The following is a 9,945-nucleotide window of genomic DNA, read 5'->3' on the forward strand; positions in this document are numbered from 1 at the left end:
TATCTTTGATATTTGATATTTTAGTGAATTAATATTTGCCTTTACACAATTTCGCCAGAGCCATATACCAAAAAGGGGGTTTTGAGGTAGGTGGGACATTTTGACAACGTTTTATCATAGCTCATCATTTACAGCACATTTTTTCCAATAAGAAAATACTGATTAGAAGTATATTTTAGGGGGGTGCATGATACCCCCCTCTTCCACTAGACTACCATGCACCACACTACTCCAGTGGCTGATAACTACCGGTATAGAGGCAAATGGTGGGTAAAATATGTATTTATGGTTTTGTTGTAAACACAGAGCAACATTACATACTATGCATACTATACAAAAGAGAAATTAGACGTTTGCCTGGGACACACACTAGTGAAAATAGCAGATCTACAAGCTCACAATGCGTCTCTTCGAGCCACGTTGTGAGCTTGTCAATCTGCTATTTTCACTAATTTATAAACGCTTTTTTTATTCATGGCAATTAGGTGATTATTTTTATTTTATTCATTCATTCAAGTTTTTTTTTTCTTCTTGTTTAAACTTTTGTTCTGTTTTGAATAAACAAAATATTACAATTAGTAGCCTACATTAAATGCATGCCTTATGTTCTCTCATGTCTGTCTGTCATATGCAGTGATGAATAGGTGACCACTGCTTCTATTTGTGGCTCCAAAGTCCAGAGATGCAAGTTTAGGGTTTCCACCAAATCCTCCAACAGTCTGGTCTAGCAGTCATTTACAGTGAAGGCCTTGCATAACAAAAGTCTAAATTATGTTGTGTTCATCTTAATAATAATATCCACACGAACGAGGGAACTTCACTGGTCTTTTAGCACAGCTTTATATTAGCCTCCGTCACATAATACAACAATAAAAATTGCAGATACTTCTTGGTTACGTCCTAATGAACTTTGAACCCTGTGACATCACTCAGATTAGATTACACCACAAATGAGACTTGCAAAAACTAAAGAAAACAACGCAAGGATTTAAGAAACGGTCAAACAAGTAGTACCCTTACACAAGGGCCCTGGCAGCTCTCCCCTATGTGTTTACAGCTTGTTAGCTCCAAGTCCAATTGATTCCAGCTCCCTCTTATTGTTGGGTGGCAGTTGGGTTGTGTGTGTGCAGTGTGCGTGCAATGTCATTAGCGCCATGCATGCATGCATACCAGAGTGGCAGCATTTCACACCAACTGAGAAGTTGGTGTCCCTGGGTCTGTCCCTGTGTCTGTCCCTGTGTCCCTGGGTCTGTCCCTGTGTTCCTGGGTCTGTCCCTGTGTCCCTGGGTCTGTCCCTGTGTCCCTGGGTCTGTCCCTGGGTCTGTCCATGTGTCCCTGGGTCTGTCCCTGTGTCTGTCCCTGTGTCCCCATGGGTCTGTCCCCGGATCTGTCCCTGGGTCTGTCCCTGTGTCGCTATGTCCCGGGTCTGTCCATGTGTCCCTGGGTCTGTCTGTCCGAGCATGAAAATAGCGTTATAGTGTTTGTTCACCACCAAGTGTCACTGTTGCACAGCCTAACACAGACACACACAGGCCAGGGAGGAGGGCTTGTACAGTACAGTACAGTACAGTACAGTACAGTACAGTACAGTACAGTACAGTACAGTACAGTACAGCACCACTCACTTCAGAAAGGTCTGACTTTTTTTCTTCTTGACAATTCCAGACCAACCCAGATGTGTCACGTGTGCTTTCTTCTCATAAATCTGTCTGCAGGTATGTGAATTCACCAGGTAACGCTACTAAATGGCAAACATACTATTGTTTTAATGAGTAGTTCATAATGTGACATTATAATTTGGGCTGGGACTTTAACTGATTTATTTTGATGAATGGATTTCAGAAAAAGAATGTTTGAAAAATGTTTAATCAAGGCTTATTTTTGCACCACAGAATCTTTCTCACTGACTTCCAGGTGTACCGATCATAAAGGTGTGTGAATCTCTGAATATATATTCCTAAAATTACTGCTCTTCATGGTAAAACTTTCACTGATCTGTTGGTCTGTTTTTCATACAAAATTAACTATATTTTGTTTAAACTTATGTATTCACTCATTGATTCACTCGTATAACAAGATTGGTTTTAACAAACCAAACAAACAAACAAATGCTTCTCAGCCAGTCAAATATCCGCATAACAGATATGTGATTAAACATGCGAGTAATCTTGATTAATTAATTACAAAGACTCTAATTTATTCGTTTTTTCTAATTATAATGTATAATATCTATGACAAGATACAAGTACATATTATGAATGTTTGATGAACAGTATTGCTTTGCGTAATACAACTCTGGAAGTGTAAAGTGCTATTATACATGATGATAGTGATGAAGCATTATACAATTGTGGAATATTTTCAACATTTGTACAGAAATGTGTTCCTTGACTTGTGGTCAAAATGTACTTTATGTAACATTGATCCATTGTTTTATTTCCAGTGTTGGAAGATAGAATCAACAGCAGGCAACAATAGACGGTGTCGGTTATACAAAACCTCATTCCATTGGTGAGTTGATTATACAAAACCTCATTCCATTGGTGAGTTGATTATACAAAACCTCATTCCATTGGTGAGTCGGTTATACAAAACCTCATTCCATTGGTGAGTCGGTTATACAAAACCTCATTCCAATTGTGAGTCATCATGCATGTGTCAGATCTCTGTCTGACAGCTTGAAGGAATTTAACACAACGTTTCCTTATAACCCATTACGGCCTGAGGATCAAGGACCCCCCCCCCCCCCCTCAGCTATAGGAGTCTAATTATTTATTTATTTATCACCTCTTTCCCACATCAGTGTGAGCCTGTGAGGAGATGGAGTCCAGAGTGGATAATGTTAATCCTGGAGCCATAGGCCCTTATTTATCAATTGAGTGTAAAATCTGCCCCAAATTCGAAAAATGTAGTTTCGTAGTACATCAGCAAACAGCTGATCCTTCCTTAATTTCGTTCCGACATTAATAAATGTGACGGCTGAAATCAGTGACGAAGACTCCGTGGGGGCGGCGGGGCTCGAGCCCCCATGAGGAATTAGACCTGAATATATCATTATCATTACTCTATGGAATATATATATTCGCGCCGCGACCGTTCGCGCAATTCTCATCTTTGCATTGACTTTGTATGTAATCGCGCCGCTCTGACCATCCAAGTCTGAACACACCTTAACAGCTCTTTTGTCCTGGCCAGGGGGCAGGTGGGGGGTGGAGCGCGTTCGCCGTTGCCTGTCCACTTGTAGGCCTACACATGCAGATCAGGCATTCAAATGCTAATCTGGTGGCTTGTTTTTTCCTGCCGGCTTCCAGGTAGGGTATGCATAGTAGTCCTACTGTACTCTGCAATATGCTACTTGTTCACAATGAGGAGTAGCCAGATGACTCAGTGCAATCATGGCATTTAAACATGCTCTTCTGTTTATAATCTAAACACTGACACGTCTAAAAAGTGTTACAAATAAGTGTTTAGAATAAAACGCCTGGGTTTAGTGTGAAACGAAAAAAAAACTAAAACGCACGCACGCACACGCAACTTGCAAGCAACTGTCACTGTGTATTGTTAGTTGTAGCCTATATACAATTATTAAAGTGTTTATTAATTTAAACAAGATTAGTGAACGAAAACCTGAACCTATGATTCTGTGAAGCATTAATTTGATAACAATGCTCACGTCATTGGAATGAGTTTGGACATGCACAGCCCGTGACAAATGCTGTTTTGCAAATAGCTGCATCTCCTCCTTCGCTCCTGTTCTGTCTGTCAATAGACTGCCTCCCTGCGCAGCCTAAACCTTATGTGGTAGGCTACTGGTAGGCTATAGTGGTGGTGGAATCAGGCTGGCTGGGTTAGCCTACCTATAGATGCGGATGCGGTCCCCACTTGCGCTGGATCTGCAGTCACATTTATTGGCATTCGAGCGCGTCGGGTTTATCCTTAATTAAAAGGACGAGACGTAACGTGAGAAATACATTGCTGTAGACTGCAGTAGCCTACCCGTTTTGACTATAGCTGCAGCACTGCAAATGCCTTCCATGTCATGGAAGTTAACTCTTCCAGGAGGGGGGGGGGGGGGGAGGGTCGGGGGGCTACCGGTATGCGCTCATCTCATGCAAAACACTGTTTTTAATTGCGCGATTTTAATTGCTTGTAAAGTTGGTAATCTCCTACCAATTTCATGTGACACAAAGACACATCGTTGATGTAGGCCTATTCCTTTTTTTCTTTTTTACGTAGCAAGGTAGCCCATACATACAGTTTTATATTAACATTTTAGGAGTGAATATGTTTCGATGCCTGTGACAGCCTCTCAGCTGGTCAAACAATGCTGCTCCACTGTTCTACGACAGAAAAACTGGTGAGGACAAAGCTCCCGACATAACGTGATTTTTGTCCTGGCTCACGTTCAAGTTCAAGGTTTTGCGGAAATGGTAAATGCCGAATTTCGGCGCGCACCCATATTTTGGCGTACGCCGAGTTGATAAATGAGGGCCATAGTTCACATCTCAACATGGGGGGTGTCACTGTACAGTGCAGTCCAGTGTTGTCCCTGAACACGTTCAATGAACCATCCTTCACGAACCTGTTCATATTTGGGGTGAACGTGAACATAGTGTATTTCTGCTTGAAAACAGGCCTTCATTTGTAGTGGAAAACCCACCGATAAACTAAACTAGTTATTTTTTGGAACCATGGACTTTATGAAGTATATGAACTGAAATAGTTCATTTTTAAATGTGTGAACTGTGAACTGAAGTATAGTGAACTTAACCAACACTGGTAAAACTATTTTTTTTAAAATAACAATAAAGACTATGATTTAAGTCTGTGTTCTACACATACTACTCTTTTAAAATATGGATATGATATTTGATTTTACGTGACGAGTAGGTGTCGGCCTGATGGGTATATATGTCATTGTCTAAAATAAAAATAACTGTGTCCCTTTTATTTGGGGTATCTGCCACACATAGGAGGCCTTTGCTATGTTTCATCAGTTCCAATTGAAACAGGTCTCCTCCACTGAGTCTAGGGGGTCTCCAAACTCTATGGGGCTTCGGGCACCCCCCACCCTTGCACCGACGCCCTCAATCTCTCGCCTCACTCGCTCACTCGCTGCCTTGCTCTCTCCCACACTGTTAAGTTGCGCCTATATTTCCTGTTAATAACCTGGGTAAAATGTGCAGCATTGAGAGGTATAAAGGGGAGACACTTTATTGTGAAGGGACGACAGGGTGAGGACAGTTGTTGTTGTGGCTGCTGCGTAAATGTCGAGAATGATGGCTGCGTGCGATATTGAACAGTCAAAACTATTTGTATCAATATGAGTTAAAATATGCCACAGACACATTTAAACGAGAGGGTGATGCACAACCAAGACGTTAATCTTAAAAGTGGACACACATGTACATTAACGTTGCCACTTGAACTGAAAAGCTCTGAGGAAACTGTACAATGATCATCATTCATCAAAATGCTTTAATCAACTTTCTCGAACAACCTGTGAATAGCCACTTCATTGCCTGAACAGGTCAGCTGAGCAACGTTATAATGGATAGAGCATTGTCATAATTAGAAGAACAGGTCAGCTGAGCAACGTTATAATGGATAGAGCATTGTCATAATTAGAAGAACAGGTCAACTGAGTAACGTTATAATGGATAGAGCATTGTCAAAATTAGAAGAGTATCAACATTATCCACATAGCCAACTGATTAGGCTACTCTCTCTAGCCTATCTCTAGCCATCAGCTCAAAGTCTATAGCAACAGAATAATTATGTCATAATATAAATGTTAGAATTCATAGCTTTATAGTTTAGCTTGTGGGAACAGCAGCACAGACCTTCTGTGAATCTCCGATGGTGATGTGTTTTCGTGTGTTCATGGACTTTTATTTAAGTGAAGAAAGTGACTTGGGTAATGACAATGGTGAAACAATGTTACTTTTGTTAATGCAATGTGAGTGAATTGTTCATTCAAAAAATGCACCATTATGGATTATGCATGGAAGCAAACCAACTTGAACAGCTCGAATGAGTTTGACAGTTAAATATTTCCTTCATTAAAGGACCACTTCACCACTTTTCAACATCTCTTCACATAATTGGTCATCACTAATGTTCATGATAAAACACCTGTCCACCAGTGACATCATCGTTAGGCAGATCTCTTTTAAACAAGATTTGTTTTACAATTCATTTAGATTTGTATTATCGTGAGAACGATGGCTTCCATTTTTGCATTGCAACTTTTCAGGAAAATAAATCCTGCTGTTTCTATTAGCTTGGATTCCCCTTCGATGATGTCACTGGTGGACGGGTTTATGAACTGCCCACAGCCCTCCTATGAGACACAGACTGAGTAGGAAAGAATTGTGGTATTTTATCATGAACATTAGTGAGGACTAATTATATGAAGATAAGTTAAACAGTGGTGAACAAAACAACCTCACCCCCCTATAGTCTGCATGTGGTTAATGTGCACCATCTAGTGGACTCATTGTCAACTACACCACCTGATCTCTGATTTCTCTGCTAAAGAGTTTTTAAACTGATTCATTATCAGAACTGGACTGACAACTCTAGGTTAGGAGTCTATCGTATTGTATCCACTGTTAATACAGACTGAAAATGAAGCACTTGTTACCCATGTAAAGTTTAAATTGTCCCAAGGATGTAAATACATTTGTTAAACTCTTCTCAACATGGCCTTCCTGACAGCAGTAGATAACAAATTAAACAAATTAGGGATCACCTGGATTAACCTAGCTGTGTGTGTAACAGAGTGGAATATCCCTTTAATCATAAACACACAACATTGCCTGTATGGTTATGGTAGCTGATAATGAAGGCTCGGCTCTACCTGGGCCCTCGTGTGACTAAATTTGACTGAGGGACTGCCATTGGAATTTTTTGAATTTTCGTTTTTCCATATATGAAAGCAGGGAATCATAGCTTCAAATTGACATTGGTTGTTCAGTTTGACCCACCAGTTTTGGAGATATATGGCTTATTACAGAAAACAGCGAGTTGAGAAAACAGGCTTGAAAGGTTCACTTATGTGGACTCATAACATTACACCTACAGTAGCTACATGTTTAAGCATTTATTTCATATTTACATGTCGATTTTAGCTCTGACACTTATTTCAGACATAAAGGGCCTGATTCACAACGGCGTTTACGATGATAACATGACGTGAAGCTAGCGGAAAGGCATTTACGTGGATTTCCCACATTAATTTGGAATTCATGGAAATGGCCGTGAACTTGACGCTGACGTAGGTTGGTCGGAAACTCCGTCAAATCCCACGGGACGTGGAAACCTAAAGACCATGGAAACCCTTTGAATAAACGCTGCTTTGTGCTGGATCACAAAATGGTCTGTTTGCAAGAGAAAGAGACAGTTGAGTTAAACGCATCACAGGCAATATGTATTTAGAAACATAAAGCTATCTGCATTGCTACATCCTCACATGCATGTAACAACTGGTATATTAGATATAACTTTATGTATAAAGCTCACCTTTTTCTGCATCCTTTTTGTCCGAAGTCTTTTTGTCTTTTTTTTTGTCTTTTTGTCCGAAGTCAAGCTGACACGTCTTTAGGTGGCGGAGAAATTTGCGGAAGCATACACGTGCGTATAGATTTATTCAGAAGGCTTTAGTCTTCATGCTGAATCAATAAATTGTTCCCAAAACTCAGATAAAATATGTAGGCATGTGTCCCCATGACATATTGGTCGATCAGCACAAAATAAATGATAGCCTATAAAAGCTGAGTGCACTTGTATGCCTAAATGCATGCATTTCCCATACAGAAACTGCCCATGCAAGCCCGACACCTTTTTATTTATTTATTAGGCTATTACTATAGCATGCGCGATTGCGCTTCTCACTTGACAGCTTTCTACTCGCAGTGCAACGCGTTGTGAGCTTGTAGATCGGCTCTCGCGCATGTTAAAAAACAAACTCACAATTATAATAAGAACATAGGCTTATCTGCATTCTGCACTACGAATCCAACATTGTTTAGTGTAGTAATGCCTGCAGTAGGCGGCAGGCCTATTGAAATTGTTTTGTTGCGGAGCTCCTTGAGTCAGTTGACTGTCGGTCGGTGTGTGTGTGTGTGTGTGTGTGTGTGTGCAGGGTGTGTGTGTGTGTGTGTGTGTGTGTGTGTGTGGGGGGTGGGGGGGGGGGGGGGGGTGCAGACAGCAGCGTGCTGCCGATCCGATTCACATTGGAAAATGAATGGGCTATATAGCCCTATATAAAAAATAGAAGACCACATTAGCCTGGGAGGCGGCCTTTTTTCCGACAGCATTCTAGCCGACGGGGCAACGCTCCGCTCCGCAGCTCCACATTCGCTGCGATGCGAAAAAGCGATGGTCCGACATGCGCTGCTCCCGTGCTTGCAAATATGAAGGACAGACTTTATAATGTATTGTATGTATTGATATTGATCACATGCATGGATGCCACACACAGAATAGTTTAACTCACTGGATAAACTCACTGGATTATAATTTCTTAAATTCTTCAGACAAGAGGATCCCAATTATTCACTTATGAATGTATAGGCTGCCGCTATACAGTTCTTTATCGCGCAAACCATGCCCCCCTCCCTCTCTCTCTCTCTCTCTCTCTCTCAAAAGACGACTTTTGCATTGACATATATCCGATATTTTAAATATCGGATAGCCTATGTTTTACCTCTGACTGCAAAGGTGTGAGTGCAGCACCCGCCTTGGTCCCGAACTTAATTCAATAAATTATAATTATATTGCTTCAGCAGCGGAGCACGCACCGTTGTGGTGCATGCTCCGCTGTCCACATGTAACTGTCCTGCTCCTACATGTGTAGAATTATTACATTAATAGAGTGCGGGCTATATTCATGCAGTGACCGCGGCTGTGAAGCCGCATAGTCTGCGGCTGCAAAGCCTTTTTTCTTTTTTTGACAGACCAAACTGCTGTCTGCTGAGTCATGCTTGAAGCCTTTTATGGTGCGATATGGGACGTGGATCAATGCAAATGAGGTTGTCGGGTGCTTTTCCGATCACTTTGCACCCACTGCATTCAGTATGACATACACCTGCGATACGCCAGCGCACCTGTGGTACACACCGCTCTCTGAATAACACGTCATCTCAACGTAGCTTGATCGGACGGATAAATACGATATCTGTTTCCGCCACAGTGTAACGGTGGCGTATTTCTTTTGAATGAATCAGGCCCAAAGAGTCTACATGTAAATGGCCCTCCTCCTCATTGACCAGGCCTTTTCAAGGAATGAGGCAAATGAAAAGGTGTACTTTTGAAATAGTCATTTTAGTTTCTCGAAGACCATATAAATTCATGATTTGGATCTATCTTATTAAAAAGTCTCTCCCTAATAGAGTTGTAGAATGGCATTTCATTTTCAATTTCCTTTAGATCACACAGACTACATAATCTATCCTCCTCAAACGTGCCTACATATCTGCCTGTCTTTAATATGCAGACCAAGTATGCCAGCTCTAATTTGGGCACATAAGGATCGTTTCTAACCATTTAAATATGTCCATTCATTTCACGTTATAATATTCACATATTCACATATTATTCTCATCTTAAATAATGGGTCAGAGCCCCCTTCTGTATGTGTTGTCCGTGAAATTGCACATGGACAGAGAGAGGCTTCCGGACTCATCTCAAATATCGCGAGAGTTTGTTGCTGGGATAAAGAAATGTCATTAACAAAGTAGATTTTCTCCTGATTTGTCTCGCTAAAAGAAGCCACTTTACTATGAATATCTTGTAAATATTGTGTGCCTTGTGATGATTGGGTCCAGTATTTAGTTCAGTGACCATGGAGTTAAGGAATGGTTCAGAAGCTGTGTTCACGTTCACTCTCCCACTGGAGATGAACAGACTCACCTCACACAGCTACGGGAAGTAAAGCAAAGT

Source organism: Protomyctophum bolini, assembly GCF_963924005.1.
Source record: "Protomyctophum bolini genome assembly, chromosome: 4".
NCBI classification, from domain to species: Eukaryota; Metazoa; Chordata; class Actinopteri; order Myctophiformes; family Myctophidae; genus Protomyctophum; species Protomyctophum bolini.